The 20,739-nt window shown below is 40.9% G+C and overlaps 1 protein-coding gene across 2 annotated transcripts in view; it reads left to right on the top strand.

Annotated features, from left to right (window-relative positions):
* The first annotated feature begins 5,402 nt into the window (after positions 1-5,402).
* SPTBN1 (spectrin beta, non-erythrocytic 1) overlaps positions 5,403-20,739 on the top strand; it is a 196,192-nt gene continuing 180,855 nt past the window's right edge. Inside the window, exon 1 of one of the 2 annotated variants that reach the window (XM_060168837.1) lies at positions 5,403-5,571. The gene's annotated coding sequence lies outside the window, so the exon portion shown is untranslated. Of the gene's footprint in view, positions 5,572-6,180; positions 6,290-20,739 lie in introns of those variants that run through there. The other variant, XM_060168838.1, reaches the window with a different exon arrangement.

The following is a 20,739-nucleotide window of genomic DNA, read 5'->3' as shown; positions in this document are numbered from 1 at the left end:
TCTCAGCAACTTTCACATATATCATACAGCAGTGTTAACTGTTGTCTTTGTGTTGTACATTATTTATCTTATAACTGGAAATTTGTACCTCTTGACTATGTTGTCCACCCTCCCCTCCACCCCCAACATCTCTGGTAACCACAAATCTGATCTCTTCCATTTTCTTGTTTTACTTTTTTTTTTTAAATTAAAGCTACCCTAGTGGGTTGCATTTCCCTAATGACTAATGATATTGAACATATTTTCACGTGTTTGTTGATCACTTGAATATCTTCTTTGGAGAAAATTCTATTCAACTCTTTTACTTATTTTTGAATGGGGTTGTCTTTTTGTTGTTGAGTTGTGAGTTCTTTATATATTCTGAATACTAGACCCTTATCAGATGTATGATTTGCAAATATTTTCTCCTATTCTGTATATTTTTTCACTTTCTTGATACTGTCTTTTGATGGACAAAAGTTTTAAATTTTGATGAAGTCCAATTTGTCTATTTTTGTTGTTGTTGTTCATGTTTTTGGTGTCATATCTAATGATTCATTGCCTAATCCTTGGAGCACATTTCAAAAGAAAAATAAAATTATAGCTGTATATCTGTATATCTTGAAAAAGACAAATAAAATTATAGCTGTATATCTGTATATCCTGAAACATAAATTTATATTCACCTGTTAATCTGTTGAAAAACAAAGTGTTTCTCTGAACATGTTTACTGAGTGAAAGGTCACTTCTCTTTTGCAAAAGCCACAGCTATTTGATACACATTTTTGTCTTCTTTTAAGTTGATTAAGAACTTAGAGACACCTGCAAAGCAACCTGTCTCCTAATATTTCAAGGTTTTTATAATTTCCACCCTGTCTAATTTTTTACTGTTAGCTTGACCATGCATAATTTGATGGCAATATTTTTAGCCTTTCTTGAGACATTTCAAAAATACTCATATTTAATTGGTGTATGTAATGCTTAATTATAATAAGCATAATTATTAGGTATAATAAGTATAACTGGCATAAACAAATTTGGGGACAAACACATCTGCCTTGGGAAATACATAACACAACTGGTAGGAGCTGAAATACTCAGATGTAGAAGAGTATAGTCTACCAGCAGAGTATGTTTGTTGTGCCTTAGACATCAGTGTGCTTACAACACAGAGCGAGTGAACAGTGTCATCCAACAAGTGGGCTAAGTGAAGAATCATTAAGAGAACGTCTACTCTACTATTCCAGAGGTTTACATTCAGAATTACTTTAAGAACTTTAAAAAACCTGTGGTAACATATACATAATATTTACCATTTTAACCATTTAAAAATGTACAGTTCAATGGCATTAGTCAGTCACACTGTTGTGCAACCATCACCACCACCCATCCCTACAACTTTTTTTCATCTTGCAAAGAGAATTACTTTTTAATAATTAATATGCAATGCCCAGGCATACAGCTCTGATATACTAGCTTCCAAGTAGATATCATTGGCACTTAGTAGCTGTGTAAACTTGGACAACTCAACCTACCCATGTCTCAGTTTTATCATTTGTTAAATGGGGTTGATATCTACCTCACAGAACTGACAAAAGGACAAGATAGTATGGCATTTGCTAAAGCACTTTAAAAACTGTTAAGCATTTTATAGTTGCTACTTATGATCATTATTATTGTTAACAGAAAAATTTGAAGAAACTTTATAGAAAGCTGAGACTATTCTGACCATGTTACAAATATTATTTCTAAATGTTTACATTACCATATAGTCAGATTGATCATCATACATATGTTTTACTTGCTTATTGATTGACTGTACCCCCTACTACAATGGAAGATTCATGAAGGCAGTGATTTTTTACTGTTTTGCCCACTGCTCTATTTCAGAGCCTAGAACAGATTAAGGCATACATATTTCTTGAATAATTGAAAGAATGAATTATTTTCTTCAGCAGTAAGTGTGTTATTGGTGCTCAAAAAGTATGCATTCATGGTAATGACAGTTTAAACATGTAAGTCTTTAGGTGTCCCCAGTGCAAAATTAATATGTGTAAATCACCAAATGGAACATTTCTAATATGAGGAGACTTCCCAGACTAGTTCAAGGTTAAAAGGAAGTCAGGTTTAAAAATATTAGAAATGAAAAAAGTTATTCAAGTTTTCAAAATGTGTCCTGATTTTAAAATTTTAGAGTACTATTATTATAATAAAAGATGGGCTTTCTTTTTTTTTCTTAATTTTTATTGTGGTAAAATATATATAACTTAGCATTTATAATCTGAATTATTATTTTAGTTATTATAAAATATTGGCTATATTCCCCACGTTCTACAATATATCCTTAGCTTATTTTATACATAATAGTTTGTATGTATATGGGTATTAATTGTGTTAATATAACCAAGGAAATAGTTAAAGTACCAGTCTCTCTTTTCTAAATAAAACAGGTAGTGGCAGACAACACTATTGCTCATTCATATCTGATTTCAAGTGTAGCCACATGACTTGCTTTGGCAAATGAAATGTGAGTGGAGGAAACCTTGTGTCATTTCTGGGCAGAAGTATTTAGTTGCTGGTACTTAACCCTCCATTACATTCTTCCCTTGCAATGGATATCGTGGGAGTACCCATTGACGTGAAGGTACCATAGTATTAAAGTATTCTGGAATGTTGAGCTGACACTTGGAAGACAGGTTCCCCGGAGAGTCTCTTGGAACCACAGTTGACTTTGTATAAGCAACAAATTAGTTTTTGTTGATCTGGAAAGTGCATATTATACTGAGATTTGGGAACTAGGTGTTATCGTAACACAGTCTATGGTGTTATCATAACAGTCTATAGTGACTAATGCATGTTGACAAGATTTTCCCCTAAATTTTGAATGGAAAGTTAAAATAACTATTTATATCTCTAAAATTTTGTAATAAAGTATTATTTCTATGGGAGACAAAGCCATATATACTCACATGGTTTTAAAAATGGAGAGTAGAATGTTACACACAGGAAACCAAGGAGTTTAACGTTCCTTTAAATCAACCTTGATTCTAATGTGAGGATAAACTTCAGCAAAGTTGCTTCTGAGATATTTGGGAATAATCCTTTTGAGTTACCATCATTATCGCCTAAAGTTTTTTCTTTTTCTAGATTCTTTCTTTCCACAGAGATATGTGTCTTCTCCAATAATCTCTCCAGATTTAGACTTTTTTTTTGACTTGTTAATTTTTCTTGGTCAGTGATACACTGGGGTCTCCTGGGTGATGCGTCCCCCGGCCCCCTGCTCCCCCACCAAAAGGTAAGAATTTGAAATTGCTAGTCAGGTATTTATAGTGAAACTCTGAATCCTTGTCTTTCACATGTTTGGAATACTTACTGCCACTTTACTAAAGTATCTTGCTAAAGTTATGTGTGGCTTTCCTTTTTGAAGGAAAATTTTAAAACTAAGTGGGAGTGGAATGGGGTAGGGGAGGTGACTCATGCATCAAATGCAGATTTATTCCAGTACTGTTATCTGTGATAAAGGAAGCAGTTAAGAGTCACAGTTGCAGAATAACATTGAAAGAATTTAAACAGGCATTTCTCAGTACTGCCATTGTTTTCTTTGGTATTTCATTAACACTGTAGGTGGGGAGGTGCTGGGGGCTCTGGCACAAAATAAGTGAAAGGGAAACAACTTTTATTTCTAGTGGGTTTCCAGCATTACCTAACAAGGGCAGCCACATACATGTTGATTCTGTTCAACAAATATTTTTTGAGTACCTTTTAAATGCCTGCTATGTACTAGCAGTGAACAGAGAACCCTGCCTTTCGAGAGTTCACCAGGCTGTGTTGATCAACCTTGTGAGAAAAATGTTAAATCATTTGCCTTCCTCAATTTTTTTCATATAGATCAAATATAAACTTTGGTCAAACATTCAAACTGATGGCGAAAGCCTAAAAGGAAGAATCATCTTCACTTTGCGGAGACGATTTTGTTTAGTTTTATTTTAAACTATTCCTGAAAAATACATACAAAAATATAAATCCATCATGTCTACTGATTTGAGACATAAGCACGATCCTAGCTATTTGACTGTCTATTATCATCATCATTATTTATTTTTTGAAAAATTTTTTATTCAGGTATTGAGGGTCAGATCTTTAGGAGAAAAGCCTTAGGGCTTTTTTTTTTTTTTTAACAACGGAGAAGGCCCCTCTTCCCTCTGAAGGCTTACAGTGCCGCTTTGGGCACTTACAGAGCACGGAGAAAGTCAGTTTCTCCAGGCTGTTTGAAAGAGCGTTTCTATTCGTGGTCCTGGTGATGACACCATCTTTTCTCCTCAACAGTGGCAGTTCCAGAATTTCTACATAGCTTCGGGTATTGCCAGGGTAGGCAAGCTGGTTGAGAATCGGCTCTAGCACTTGCCAAGTCTCCAGGAAACGTCCCGTGTCCATCTCACGGTACATGGGTAGGGGGAGAACTCAAGCCCTCAGGCCATCGCGTCCCCACTTCCTAGGAGTGGCTCGGGAAGGGCACCCGAATCAGGCTAAAGTGAGCCGGCGTTAGGGCGAGAGAGGCAAGAGTTGCGCGAACCACTTGTAGGGCCTATTACCAGCTACCCCGAGGGAAAGGGTGAAAAATCACTCATAAAGGAGGAAAATCTTGACTTCGCCGAGGAACAACCACCTTCCCTCCATCGCCCAGGTTTCCCATGGAGAGGTCACCACCGGTCTTCATCAGGCTGGGCAGAACCTATAAGGCATCACCACCTAGAACTAAAACTAAACCACCAAACGACTCTCCAAAGCCTCCCTCAACACGCTCTCTCCATTGCGTTCCAAACGCAAACATCGGGGGCAAAAGGAGGCTGCACGAGTCACGTAAAAATTAGGCTGCCCTTTTCCATGGCGATAATCGAATTAGCCTCAAATTAAACATGAAATTGGCCCTTGCCGGCCGTGGGGACAAAGCCCCCATTGTCCCTTGGCTCGGACAGCGCGGCGGCAGTGCCCACCCTGCCCAGGCCAGCCCCGGCCAGTCCCCGCGGCAGGGGACAAGGTCGGCGCTGGGACAGGGCAGAGGCTCCGCGGGGAAAGCGTGGACGCGCCCGAGGTTCGGGTCGCGCGCGGAGCAGGCGCCGGGTGGGCGGCTGCGGGACTCGCGGCGATCGCGGAGGGCTGGCGGGAGTGGGAAACCGAGGAGGGAGGAGCGCGGCAGAGCGGAGGAGGGTGTGCGGGAGAGAGCGTGTGTGCGCGCGCGCGTGTGCGCGCACCCGGCGCCTGCCCGCGTCCGCGCGCTCCCTCTCCCCGCCCCTCGCCCCCTCCCTGCAGCTCCCTCCCCTCCTCCCCCCGCCCCGCGCTCCCGCCCAACCCCCGGAATCAGTGCAGCTGTTGCCGAGCAGGCTGCGGATTCCTCCAGTCCCTCCCTCTGCCGCCTCTCCGCCCGGAGCGAGCGCGCAGCCCCGCGCAGCAGCGCCCACCGGTCCCGTCCTGTGAGCCCCGGCCCCAGCCGCGGACAGCCCCGCGGAGTCTCCTCCCGGCCCACCCGCCCGGCCGCCGAGGAGCGGGAGGAGGACGGGACCCCGGCGCCCCCACCCCCCCTATCCGCGGGAGGTAGGTAGGGGGCCTGAGGCAGGAAGATGCCAACTCACTGGGGCTGTCTCCCGGGCTGGCTCCTGGGCGGCGGGAGGAGGGGCGCGGGCCCAGGCCGGGAGGACGCGGCTGTCCCGCCGTAGCCCTGCGCCCGGGGAGCGGGGTGGGGGCGGGGAAGCTGTACAGCCCGGGCAGTGGCGTCGCGGGGAGCCGGGTCTCCAGTGGATTCTGAGTACGCGGGCTGTGCGGGGCGGGGGGCGGCGGGCGGCGGGCGGTGGGCTCCGCAGTGAGGCGGTCGCAGAGCAGCCGTGCGCACCGCGGCCGCCCAGCCTCATCCGTGGACGCATTGGGGCCGATTCCTTCCCCGCCTCCGCCGCCTCCTCCCTCCAGCCGGGCGCAGCGGCCCCCGGCGCGGGGGTGGTTGCGAAGTGGGCAGACGGGAGGGTGTATTTTCGGGTGCCCTCTCTCTAGCCCCGGCTGGTGGCGAGCGGGGGCGGTGTTGACAGGGCCGGGCTCTGCGCGTAACGGTACGGGGGATGCGGCCAGGCGTGGTCCCGGCTGCGCCGCGCTGCAGCTGAAACGGAGGCGGCGTCCCGGCGCCCCCACCCCCGCCCATCCTCGCGCCCGCCCCCCGCCCTCCCTGCCGTCCCCGCTCTCCCAGGGCTGGGCGGGAGCCGCCTCGGGTCGCGGAGCCGCCGCTGCGCCCGCTCTTCAGCTCCTGCCACCCTCTCTTCAACAGGTTTGTGCCAGCGCGGGGACCCTCCGGGCTTGCCTTTGGGGTAGTGGGCTGGAAGCCCCTCTGGTCATCAGCCCTCACACCACGCCCGCGGCCCTCTTTTTGGGGGGAGCCTTCCCTTTGTTTTTGTGATAGGAAAGATGCCAAGTGCCTGCCGTCAGATGGGGAGGGGGGAGTGTTGTGGGCATCGGTACACAAACCGTGTCCGTTATTTTTCCAGTCAAAAGCTGGGCCAGATAGTAAGTGAGGAGAGGGCGAGTATGGGGGTGCTTCGGCGAAGGAGAAAAATGGATTCGGCGGCGTTTATCTGGACGGGGATGTGATTTTTTTGGCAAGATGGATGGCTCACGGTGCCCTCGCCGTGATGCAGCACAATGCAGCAGTATCGCAGCCTCCCCTGGTTCTCGCTGGCGGGGCTTGGCAAGGCCACTCGGCGCCTGCGGCCCCCGCCGGGCTCCACCCAGGCCCAGGGCTGCCCTTGGCCGAGACCCGGAGCTGCTTCTACCTTCTCATGCAGCTTCAGCGGGATGTGGCGTCGGGAGGACCAGGTCACCTAGTTGTGAGGTGGGGGAGTCTTCTCTTTGGGTAACCCCCTCCTGCCTAGTCTGTTGGGCCCTGCTGGGATGAAGGGGTGTCCTGCAGTGCTAATGCGGGGAGAGGGAGTCGGCCTGCGGCTGCGGACCGGAATCTGATCTCCGACCGAGGGACCTGAGCCGTAGGGAGGGGCTGGCGGGAGGACCGGGCCCAGTGGTGTGCGGAGGCAGTGGTGCAGTCTGTATTGGGAGTCGCAGCGTCTTTTCACCCGTAATCCGTAAACCACAGCCCAGCTCTCCATCTATTTCATCATGTGTGAAAGTTGATGTTTATTATTTGGTGCTTTACAGCTACGACATTACGGTACCTCTGTCTTTGATCAATACTAAGAGTATGAATTTTTCCTGTAGGAAACCATTTTTTGAAATGAAACCATTGATATATTTTAGTTCATATGTCCCTGAGACATTTTAAAAAATATCAACATTCAGTAAATTGTTTTAAAAAGAACTTATATATGTTTTTGATGGCTGGTAAATGATTTCTTTAACCTGTATTTGCTTTGTTTTCATTGTTTGTGTTTTCTGTAATAGAATACAGTTACATATTCGGACTCTTTATTAAGGATTATTTGGTAAATGTGTCGTGGTTGATGGTAAATTGGTATTCAGATTGGCTTTGATAGCCAAGTTAAGTCTCCAGTCATGAATAATGGGATTGTGGTGGTAACTGACTGCATTTGTTTGTTTATATGTATGTGTAGTTTTTATATACATATATTTTGCAGATGTGGCTGGGGAGGGGATTGTGAAGGGCAGACCACCAGGGCCTGTGTAGCTGGTATCTGGTCAGAAGGAGATGTTCCAACATCTTCATCTGTTTAGTCTGGGGTAGTACACGAGGAATTTCCCTTCTAAATGCCACTTCTACAATTCAATGTGGGATGGTAAATGGGATACATTTCAGATTTCACCCCAGGCTCTTCTAGAATGTATAGGTGAAAAAGGGGATTTCAGTATGTTAACTGGAAGGGAAGATCAGTGTTTCAAAGCAAGGTGTGTCTGCTTTTATTTTTTAAATATCTAATGAGCCCAAGTTAGTGGCATTTGATTTTATGTGGCTCTGCAGGATAGAATTGGCTGCAGAGTGCGTGGTTTATGTGCATTATTTTCAGTAATAGAGGGCCATTAAAATGTAGAATTGTTTAGATTTGGGCTAAACCTTTGTGCTGGTTGTATAAAATCATGTTGCATTCTGATGTTTGGGAGTATTCCTTCCATGGATTATCCAGACATTTTGGATTTATTGTGTTGTAAGAAAATACCCTGTGTTGATGTCACAGGAGGTTTAGCTGTTCTGACTTACCAGGTGCAGAATTCTGTTAGGTTAAGCTCTTTGTAACTCTGTTTTCTCTGGATGGACCAAAACCTTCATCAGAGAGAATGAATGAGAAGTACTGGGGCAGTGCAGAAACTGCTGTCACTTGGATGTCTTCTGATGTGCAGGCTTTCGGTAAAGAGCATCTCTCAGATAAGAGTAGTAACAACTGTCTGTGATGTTGCAGGAGCAAGCGACAAGACCTCACTCTACTAGTGACACATCCTTAGCAGAGACTTGGCATTGGCAGAGTTTCCTTGGAAGAGTATGTGAGTGGTTATTTTGTCTTGCTGTATGAAAGTATGACTTTACATGTAGAAGTACTATTTTGAGATGGGAGGATTTTACTACTTCTAAACAAACATAGGCCTGACGAGTGGAAATTATTCGGTGTGGTTTTTGTTGAGATAATAAGCTTTTCGTTTTAACAGCATATTCTTAGAATTCTAAAGCCCAACATATATATTTTTTACATGCAGTGATGGGATGCTCCTTTAATTATGTGGGCCCCCCCCACCAACATCTGCATGATAATCAGGCCTTAATTAATGTTTTGTGAATGTATGGTAGTCCTGGTTTCTTCCTACCAGACTTTTGGGAATGTAAACTGTTCTTCCATAAGGAAAGGGCTAATCCCCCTGCTGGAAAAGCTATTTCTCTAGGTCTGTGCAGGTGAGTAAAACCTCTCCTGGAGTTCTCTTGTAAGTTTTCAGTCTTTGCTGTTTCTCAAAGCACCTTTTCTTTGCAAAAGACCTAGTTTAGTACTCTTGATTTTTTTCTGATAACAAGTGTCCTGTATCCAAGTTTTTATAGTGTAGGAATAACGTCATCAATCTCTACTTTGGGGGAAAATGAAACGGTCTCAATTAGATACTCTCATATTTCTATTTTTAAACATCACCAGAGAAGGCATTTTCATGATGTCTCTTGCTACCATAGTGAGGTGAGGTTCGTGGACCAGCAACATCAGGACAGGATCACTTACCAAGTGGGAGCTTGTTGTATATGTAAATTCTTAGAGGCTCAGTCCTTTCCAATCAAAATTTGCATTTTAACATGACCCCTAAGTGGTCTGTATGGACATTAAACTGAGAAACTGCTGTACTCTTTCAGCTAAAAGACCTCCATATCAAAATGTTCTTACTAGTATCTTTTGTCTTTTGCGGAAGTATCAGCATATTTTTTCCCCTTACATCACTAAGAAATTGATGCGTGCATTGTAAGTTATTTAATACAGAAATATTAAATATTTAATTTAAAGTTCTATAATCTTTAGGTGGAAGAGCTTTATTTACTGTGTTTATTTAGATTAATCATTTTTTTATGTTCTTTGCTAAAACACCTCTAAAGTTGAAAAAACAATCTCCCCAACCCCCCCCCCCCCCCCAGAAGAAGGCATTAGTTTTCAGATAGCAGAACTGGAGTCCAGGAAGCTAAACCCCTGAGCATAGGGTCCCCTCTACTACCTCTGCTCTCCTCTGGCATCTTGTTCTCTGTCATCAGCTATTTTTCCTGGTATATTCAATATCCTGACCTTCTGGTCCCTTTTTTTTCCCTTAAAGTTGTTTTTTATTAAGTGATTTGTGTATACAAAACAATGCTCATTAAAGATATGTTACAGAATCACAAACCAATGAACACTCAGGCAGCCACCACTTAGTTCAAGAAGAAGAGCCTATTATACATTCAGAGTCTCCTCTGTGCCCGTCTGTCATCCCATCTGAAGCAACCACGGTCCTGAATTTTGTGTTTATCATTCCCTTGCTCTTCTTTATGGGCTATCCTTTTAAAAATTCTTATTTATTTTATATGTTTCAGAACTTTATATAAATGAAATTACACTTTACGTATTTTTCTGTGACTTGTCCTTTCAGGTTAACATATTCCTGAGACTCATTCATTTTGTTGCTGTAGTTCATTTATTTTCACTGCTGTGTAGTATTCCACCATGGCTTATTTATTCTTTCTACTGTAGATGGAGATTTGGATTGATTTTAGTTTTTTGTTTTTCTTTTGCTATTATAAAAGGGCTGCTATGAATGGGTCTTCTACATGTCTCTTATTATGTATGTGGGGATACATGCACATGCACACAAACATATTATTTGTTTTTCTCTCTCTCAGGAATGAAATTTGCTGGCTCATAGGGTATATGCATCATCAACCATACTAGATAATGCCAAACCTTATAGATAATGCCAAAGAGATTGTATTGATTATATTCCTACTAGAAGTGTACAGATGTTATAGTTTTTCCACAACCTTGCCAAACTTCAGAATGTTGTCCAGTCATATTTGTGAAATGTTATCTCATTGTGCTTTTTATTTGCAATTTCCCTGATTATTGAGATTAAGTATATATTTATAGTATTGACCTTTCGGGTTCCCTCTTCTGTTAAGTCCTTGTTTAGTCTTTTGTCTGTATGTCTTTTAGATATTTTTATTATTGATTGATTTAATGTAGATTGCCTAATAATCCCTTGTGGATTATATGTGTTGCAAAAACTACCTCCCAGTTTGTGGGTTTTTTTTTTTAAACTCTTTGTGATTTATTTTGATCAACAGTCACTCATAATTTCAGTAGAGTCATAATCAAGTTTTTGTCCTTTAAGGTCTGTAAGGATGATTATGTTGTTGTAGAAAATTTTTCCTTGGTTTGGAAAGAGCTTGGGTTTTAGAGTCAAACAGATCTGGGCTCAAATCCTAATGCTATTGTATACCAGCGATGTGGTCACGTCTAGGTCCTTGGGTTAGTTCATTACTCTTGGAATCATGATTTCCTCATCAGTAAAGTTGAAATAATAATACTTCCTCATACAGTTGTGAGATAGCAGTGTACAGTGCTAGGCACATAGTAGGCGTTCAGCTGATAACAGTTCCATTCCTTTCTCTTTGGACTACCCAAGCTATACAAGCCACTGACCCCTCTTGGAGTGCTTTCTTAAAACCACCTTAACATTTTTATGTCAAAAGAGCTGTTATTCTTTTATTTTTAAAAATTCTGTGTTACCAATGGAATTTTTATATTGATTAACAGAGGCTGCTCAAGACCACTTAGTGGAGACCCTTTGTCAGTTCATTTTCCTGTTCTTGAAAGTAGTGTAATTATAGTTCTTTTACCAAGAAACATTTATATGAATGTTATTCCTTTGCTGCTACTCTAAGATTACTTTGCAATATGGTTTTTAATGTAGTAAATAACTATTGGGTACCTCCTGTAGCCAAGGCTTATCATTGGGTTAGGATGATGGTGGTGTGGGCTGGCTTAAAGCTGAATAAGAATTAGCTCCTGAATCCAAGGACTTTATACTCCTAATGTATAGAATATACTCTATATGTACACGGAAGATAAAGATCTTTTACTGACCAGGTGTGTGACTTCAGCAAGCCATTAATCTTTCTGGTCTCAGATCTAAATTTATCAAATGAAAAACTTAGATGAAACCCTAGTGGGGGTTAAAACCTGGCACATGGGCACCACTCCCTGTGTCCCTGGGAGGCATAGAAAATCAATCAGGGCACTCTTTCTGCAGAGCTGAGATGGGGCCCCAGGAACACTCTCAATACAGTCTTTGAGTCAGGAACTGCCAACTGATCGGATCTTAGGTTTCAAGATCCCGTACACCTAAAATTCTGTGGTGGTATTTGAGTAACACAAGGCTTCGGCAGTTGTTCAAAACACAGTGGAACAGGAAGAAACTAGAAGCAAGGAGACGGGAAAGAGGTGATGGTGAAGGTCCAGAGATTAAGGGAGCAAGTGATGGTGGAGGCTGAGAGAATGAGGAGGAGGGGAGAGATGGGAGAAAGGTGGTGAAGACCCAATCCCTTGCTGACAATTTGCAGGGTGACAGGATGGGAGTGGTCCTGAGTGGATGAGGAGCTAAAATAAAGGGTTCAGGTTCGAATAACAACAAAGAGCATGGTTGTCACCATGATGACGGAAGTAGACAGGTTAAGGGGAAGAGTGGATATCTGGTTGGGAAGAGAATCAGTTTTGTGTTTAAGCATGTTGAATTTGAGGTTCTGGCAGAACCCTTCGTGGAGATAATGCTCAAGAAGTTGAAGGAGACAGGTCAGGGCTAGGGTGGCTGAGGAGAGGCTGTTGGGTGCAGGAGTCCCGAGCCTTAGGCTCTGGAATTACTCCACCTTGTCACTCCATGCATTGGCTGATTGACCTTGGGCAAGCTGCGTTGACCTCTCTGTGAGCCTCAGTATCTTCATCTGCAAAATGGTGGTATGACAGTTTCTGTCACAAAGGATTATGAAAGCTAAGTGGGATAATCCAGTGCCATCACAATACGTTTTAACTATCATAAAACGTGGAATTTTTGCTTAGTTTGTCTCACTTTTATGCTTCCTTTCAAATAATTTGATTTATTCAGAAAAGATACATTCCAGTAAACAATACCATCATGCAGATAAATAATGCTAAGTCTATATTAAACTTGTCCCTATGTCTAATTAGTAGGAAAAGCAAACATGATTAATACTTATTTTTAATAAATGAGAAAACGCCAAAACCCTAGTGCTTAGGGAAAGGATAGGAACAGTTTGTAAAAGAAGATAGCATAGAAGCCAATAACCATATTCAATTGTTCAAACCCACCAGTAATATGAAATAAGAACTAAAACAATTAGATTAACTTTCCACTTAAATTGGTAGGTAATGCTCTCTGGGATGCTGTGAGTTTGGGCCTCTGCATCACCTGTTGGGAGAATATTTGGATTAATACAAACTGAGTGGAAAACAGAGGGTCCTGTATATGTAACAGAAAACTTAAATGTTTATGCCTTTTGGGCTGAAATTGCCCTTGTAGTTCTGTTATCTAAAGAAAGAATTAAAAGTAAGGACAGACTTTTAGGCAGGGATTTTCTTAGCAATATTAATAGTGGAAAAGCAAATGTGGCATAGTCAAATAAATCATGGCACAGGCATAGTATGGAATTCAATGTACTGCTTAAAATAACGGTTAGAGTATTACTGAAAAGGGAAAAAGCTAACAATATAATATAATATAAAAACTATTCAGTGGAAGTATCTGTATGCAAAGCTCTACAATATGGTATAACTCCAGTTTTGTTATATTAAAGACTGGAAGGAAATACATTAAAATATTAATGGTTTGCTTTGGATGGTGGGTTGATGGGTGATTTCCTTTCTTATATGAAAGGAAATTCCTATGACTTAATGTTTCTCATTTGGAGTTTTGAAATATTTTACAAATAGAGAAGAGTACAGTAAATAATATAATAGACTACTATGAGGATCATTTTTTAAGTAATAAAAAAAGCAATCAACCATTTAGTTTTTAAAAAAGAAATGAAAAAAGTAAGCCTGGCCAATTGTAGATTATCGTTAGGGGATGGTTTAAGATTCCCAAGGGTTGTCATATCTGTCCTCTGCACTTATCTAGAGCAGTGGGAAAACATCAGCATCTGTAAGTCACCTTCTGAAGGGTGTGGATCTGAGAGGGGTAGAGCATTCAGATGTAATGGAATGATAGCTTGACACCACTAATCTGGGTCAGCTTAAAGAGTGGGGAAGAACAGGTTTCTTTATTGTTTCCAAACTGCACACTTGTGTGATGAGAGCAGTGGAATTCTGTGACATATTAGTTCTCACTTGTAGAAGCCCAAACACTGCTGCTGGAACTAATTTTGTAACCATTAGACCATCAGGTTTCATTGGTATTGGTCAGAAATGTAGATAAAATTACAAGTGAAATACCATATGCTAACACATATATATGGAATCTAAAAAAAAAAATAAAAAGGTTCTAAAGAACCTAGGGGCAGGACAGGAATGAAGACTCAGATGTAGAGAATGGACTTGAGGACACGGAGAGCGGGAAGGGTAAGCTGGGACGAAGTTAGAGAGTGGCATGGACATATATACACTACCAAATGTAAAATAGATAGCTAGTGGGAAGCAGCCGCATAGCACAGGGAGATCAGCTCGGTGCTTTGTGACCACCTAGAGGGGTGGGATAGGGAGGGTGCGAGGGAGGGAGACGCAAGAGGGAAGAGATATGGGAACATATGTATATGTATAACTGATTCACTTTGTTATACAGCAGAAACTAACACAGCATTGTAAAGCAATTATACTCCAATGAAGATGTTAAAAAAAAATTCTGAGTGAAAATTTTAAAATAAAAATGACTCCAGATTTAGATTACTTCCAATTAATGGTTTCTCAGCATTTGGGAATATTCAGGCTAAGAGTGGGAGGAATGAATTTTAATTTCTTATGAAAAATTCTTATGTGTTATATATGACATTTATGTATGCATATAATGATATCTATTTTATCTATTACATAAATGAGAAAGAGAGATGTGTGTGATTGAGAAAGCTCCACCATGAAGGGAGACAAAGGGCTATTTTAAGACTTTTTAAGTGGGGAATTTTATAGAGATAGTATTTTGAAGGAAGGTGAATCCCAGGAATGAGTCACTTTGTCCTTAGCCGGTGAGGGAAATGTTTGAGAGGAAATAGTACTTTCTGTTTTATGGTCCACGTCCTCAACTGTATTGGTACTTTGTAAAATGTAGCTTATAAAAATGAACTAATTTACTTTCAGGAATTTTGTATTTTTTCTGCCATGAACTTTAAATGGTTGATTGAGAAGGGGTTCAGGTGAAGTGTGCTTTGAGATATGAAAGTAAGATATTATAACTTCAAGATTGCTTTAAAATTGGCCCTTGTATATAGGCATCATAATTCGATTCTTAGTGAACTCTAAAGAGCCATTTGACAGCTCCTTGCTGGTTCTGATCTTTAACATATAAACTTGAAGCCGTTACTTAGGCAGTAAAATCTGTATGAGAATATAACTACGAATTGTTTACTCAACAGATGAAATAGGATGAAATTTAGAATGACATATAAATAGAATTTATTCTTTTGAAATATATATGTTCAGTGTTTAATTTGTATAATTAAATATGTCTCTGCTTAGTAAGTTCATTAGCCTAACAGTGGTTTATCTCTGGGTGATGGGATTGTGGAGGAGTTCTAATTTCATCTCTCCATATATTCCAAATTTTTTGAAAATACTTACCAATAAACTTTTGATCTTTATTAAAAATATTCTAACACTCACCATAACAAACGTCATTTTAGCTGGATAAAAACTAATGAGTGAAATGATTAATCAGCTAAATATACCCTCTGCTGTTCAATTTTTTTTCTACCAGGGCTTTCAGAAAGGCAGCATTAATAGTACTGAAGGTGTAAAGAACGCCGAAGTTTTGAAAAGATTTTTCCATTCCTCATTTAAATGTGCAGTTTGTTAGAGGCTTGCCATTTCCGTGGAGTGTGGGAAAAGATGTAGAAACTGGGCCACAAGGGAGCCTGACAGAAGCATCATCTGGGCGGAAACCAGCCTCAAATGGCTACTGCCTTCGGTTCTGGATGAAATCTCTTGTTGTTTCCCTACCCTCTTGGATGGCTGTTTCAGGGATAATTTTTGTCCTGGTGTGTTTGCTTCAAGGCCAAATCTAAATGTTCAAGGGCTACACATTTTTCCGGAATGTTCTTCACCAGCTGTACAGAGTCTTTGGGGTGGGATAATGCATATTTTTATCACGGTCTAGGGCTTTCCCCCCCCAGCTTTTATCTTATTTAAAGGGGAAGAAAAACCTAGATTATTCCCCAAGACAATACTTATTATTTTTCTCTGTGATGTTTAAACATTTTCCATTGTATTTTTTAACCTGTAGCATAGGAGTGCTTTTATAGGGAGAACAATCATCTTAAAAGTTAAAAATGTTCATTTTCTTCACCTTTTAGAATCCCTGAATTTTTGACAGTGTCTGCTACTATATACAGTATGTCAGGTTTTTTCTGAATAGTTTATGTAGAATATATACTTTCAAAAAGGTATAAATTAGCATAAAATCATCATAATGTAACAATTTCAAAATAATATTTATTACCAAAATAATAAATATTGTAGAGCATATGGAAAATAAAAATGAACACAAAGAAGAAAATTAAAGTCACTGACCCCAGTCAGTGACCCCAGAGACATGCAGTTATCATTTTGATGTTTGTCTTTTAAACCTTTTTTCCCTCTGTACATATTTGTTCGTCTCATGAATAAGGGTCAGTCCTCAAATCTCAAGCTAAAGATGTAAAATTTTCATAGTCTGAATAATCCCTCAATGTTTATCACCCTTCCAGTTGGTACACGTAGCATGACGGAACATAATATCTTATTACTACTGGCCATATTTAAAACTGTGGCTTATGGATACTGTCGGTTTCCCTGAGTTGTTTCAGTGGCGGGGTGTTAAGGAAAAGGCAAAGATTGAGAGAACCCCAAATTTGCTTATTGTAGATACTTCTCTTCTTTAAAAAAATTGTTTTATAGTGGAAAAGTACCAGAAATTAAGCTATCATTAGATAATGTGTGTTTTCTATTTGTTTTGAGAGGAATTCCCGTCAGAGTTGCATTAATTCCCTTGAGAGACATCTCCGTATGCTTCGGACAACATCTGATTTTACTTTTGTCTTCAGATTTTAGAGTCTTTGGAACCAGCTACCCTATAAAGTGTTGCAAATGGAATGGATGTGGTTATTATAATCTTGGTTTTAAATGTAATAAATTTTACTGGGCTGGGTTTGGTTGTAATTGTTGAAAGCATACAGTATAGCTCAGCTTTCCTAGGGTATTTGTATCAGCTGAACTCTTTAAAATTCTGTCTTTGGATCCGGGATCTATTTCAAGGAGAAGAAGCAATATACATGTTCGATTATGCAAACCAGTTTCTTACGCCGTGGGACCTCAGATGGTTGGATGGGATGCAGGTGACTTGCTGGCACGTCTTTGTTGCCTTAATTCTAGTATAGTTGGCCTCTTCCTGAAGAAGGTGCTAAAATGGTTTCTTCATGTGTTGAGGGAAAGAGGGAGTGGCAAGAGGGGAGAAATACCCTTTCATTGGAAGAGAAAGAAAGCCCTTGCCAGCAATTTCTGTGAGGTACTTTGTGGTTGTTACTGGTCTCACTTGGGTTGGTTGGCCACAAGGAAAAATGGCAAATGACCTTCTTCCCAGGTTTAAACACTAAGGCCAGTGGTGGCTCCTTGCACAGTTTAGAGGGGAAATCTGAGCTGGGCCTGGTGATGGATGGAGCTGGGCTGGGTGATGGATGGAGCTGGGCTGGGTGATGGATGGAGCAGGGCTGGGTGATGGAGCTCAGGTACACTATGTGGACTTCCTCTCTCCAAATGAGGGATTGTTCAGAAACTCCCAACCTGGTGGGAGTCATTCTCTTTGAGGGTGGCCAAAACCCATCAAGGGAAATGTTTGATGGTTAATGTGCCTGGGCTGACTGAAGCCTGGAGTAGGGAGGGATCTCAGCTTGACCTACAGGCAGCTGCAAACGTTGAGTCTTGGCACCGGGGGAGGCACTGAGCTGAGGCAGTGCCCAGCGTCTGGTCCCGGTGCCCCAGGTTAGGAAGAGCAGGAGGCTTGAACGTAGCCTTATCTGGACCTTTGACTGGATGAGCACACCTGTCTCTATTTTAGGAGGTGAGTGGTTAGAGGTATCAGTCGGGTAACTTCTCTGAAAGGGGCCTGGTCCTTCTCACAGCGAGGTTGACAACTCTGTGCTGCCAGCTGTCCTTAAATACCTGACTTATCTCCTGGGGCGGAGTCGAAGAAGCACCCTGATCCTGGAGCAGAGACATTTGTGTGCCATTTGAGCAGAAGAGAAACCAGTGCACACTTTGTGTTTTATTCTTTAAGGTAGGTTTTTTTGTTTTGGGGGGGCGTTTTTTGGTCTGTTTGTTTTTAAATCAACACCCACTGCCAGAAGAATTCCTGAATTTCCCTGATAATCAGGATGATTTCTCATTTTGAAAGGCTTGTTTTGCTTTTTAAGTATGTGTTCCTGACATTAAGAACATCAGCTTTCATCCTAGTTCTAAAAATCTTTGATTCAGAAAGGGTGGAAGTTTAGACAGCAGGCTAATTTATTGTCTTGTTCCTGAGGAAGACTGTTCTTGTCTGTCGGTTGAATTTTATATATATTGATATATATAAATATATATATATATTTCCAGTTCTGAAGAATGATTTTGTTAGTGTATGTTTGCATGAATATTTTATTCTTAATTATAATATATCTTCCTTTGGACTATACCCTTGTTAAAGGAAACTTGTTCACATGAAATAAATATATCTTTAGTGGGGCATGCTTGAGAACTGCTTCTCAGTCCTCTCAACTTTTGAAGTCAGTAGTTTTTTAATGTAAAGAGTGTATCGATAGCTGGCCCATCACTGGAATGTTGTGCAGCTGTGCAGACCATGAGGCGCAAATGTGCTAATTAAATATATTTTTTTAGCAAGAATGGAATGTAACAGCATGTGGTTAACCATTCCAGTTTGTTTTTGAAGAGGACTTTTTTTTTGGCCAAATATTAACAATTAGAGAGTACATTGACTTAGAGGACGTAATGCTATGTTAAATCGTTCTTTTCACGGAGGTAATGGGACTCATTAAACCCTGAGATTATCCTTTAAAATACACCCTGATTAATAATCTGCCTCAAAATGTAGGCAGTGGCTGCATGACTAGGGTCTAGCATCTGTAGTCGGGATTTGATCTTGTTTTTTTCCCTCTGTATCAGTTCTCCTTCCTTGGTTGGTGAGTATTCAGCCTTTCTCTGGGCACTGACACACAGCATTTCCTCCCAGTTTGAACGGTATTCTGATACTTGTTTTGGGGACCCATGTGAATTGGATCATTTGGATTAAGCTGCATCCACACAGATGGTGCTCTGATTTTTTTTTTTTTAGTCAGACATTGTTCAAAGTGAACGGATGGGAATAAATGGCAGGTTGGTTGTGTAATGTGGCAACATCTTACTTAGTGTGTCTTTAGAGATAAGTGGGGTGAGATTCCAGCAAGGCTGTGCATAAAAAAATTAGAATGTGTTGGAGAACTGCCAAGAGATTGGGAGCAAGCTGTGTGACAAGCACTGATGCAGCTTTGTCCTGTCTTAAAATAGCTACAGTTTAACAAAATATCTTGAAACTTGTCATTTCACTTGAGCAAAGAATTGGAATAGAGGTGGTGGCTTTCCTCTTTAGCAAGGTTTATTTTTATTTATTTATCTTTTTGTTCCAGTAATCTTAAATCTTGTGACTATATGGAGGAAAACACTTCTGTGTAATATCAAATCTTGCATGGTTTTACCTGGACTAATGAGTAACGCGTTCTCCCAGACTTCACGTGGAGGTTCCCCTGCCCCACCTACTCCACTCACTGCAAAATATGCAGTCTTTGTGGTTTGAATGAAAATTGGGGCCCTGAAGGTTTAAAAAAAAAAGTCCTATATTTTATACATCTGACTGTCATTTGTATATGAATTATTGATGGTTGGATGCCCAAACATTGTAGAAGCAGAATAAAAGCCATTTGGTTACTGTCATGCAAAATCTTATTTTTTTCTTTGCTTACTCACTTTTTGACTTCGTGTCATTGGCCGTTTGTCTGCAGTACTTGATTCTTGTGTGTAATTGTGTGTTTACTTCCTGACTGTGGTCTTTCAAAAGTGTTTTTAATTGCAAGGCTTGTTTTTTTTAAGTCAGCATGATAGAAACAAGGGGGGGGCGGGGCTGTGCAGTCTTTAGGAGGAGTCCTGTGCGGGCCGCTGGCAGCCTGATGGGGACATGAACAGCGCCGGTGGGGTTGGTGGGTTGGGTGGCTGGGTGGAGGCAGGGGCTGCCTGTGGGGATAATACAAAGAGTTTGGGTTCTGTGAAGATGAAATCTTTAAAAATGCAGTATTTGGATTACTGAGTGGAACTCGAATAAGAACAGAGGATTTAGATATTAACTATAACAGGAAAACAGTGAGTAAACCTTTATCTTAAAGCGCTTATATACAAACCAAGTTGCTAGTAAGAATTTTCTGAAAGTTGGTATTAACGGATATCTTAATTATCCTCTAATTTAAAGTCTGTTAGAAGTTTGGACTTGGACTAATTGCAATAATTTTATAGCTTTTTAGAGTGCCCCGCAAATGGCTTTGTTTCTTTTGTTTTGCTGTCTGCAGATCTATAATATTTTGAATTTTGCTTTGCCACTTTTTGTATCTTACATATGTTTCAGAGGGCTTCTCCTTGTATGGAAACATTATTTCTGGCTCTATGTAAGTGCCTCATACAGAGATTTATAGTTTATAATTATTAGGTCTTTGGCCAGTAAAGTTAAGGTTACTTTTCTAGGTGTGTTTTCAGAATCTGTAAAAAACATTTTGTTTTTTTTTTACAACATGAAAAATATTTTGTAGAAAATGTGGAGATACTTAGCTTCTCAGAAGTATTGATCTTTTTCATTCTTAAATGGCAAATGACTTCTCTATGTGGTATGGTTGATGTATTGGAAAATTTCTTTATGATTTCCTAAACTTTTAAAATTACGCTTCTGCCTTTCCCTTCTTTTACACATTCCCTGTTTTTTAAAACATACTCTTGGATAGCCATGTTGGTAAGTTGAATTCAGAAGGTGTGAACTGTGAGCCAGAGCCAC

Source organism: Lagenorhynchus albirostris, chromosome 13 (assembly GCF_949774975.1).
Source record: "Lagenorhynchus albirostris chromosome 13, mLagAlb1.1, whole genome shotgun sequence".
In the NCBI taxonomy this organism is placed as follows: domain Eukaryota; kingdom Metazoa; phylum Chordata; class Mammalia; order Artiodactyla; family Delphinidae; genus Lagenorhynchus; species Lagenorhynchus albirostris.
Note: the sequence above shows the minus strand (reverse complement) of the source record. Positions and strands in the feature narration are given on the sequence as shown.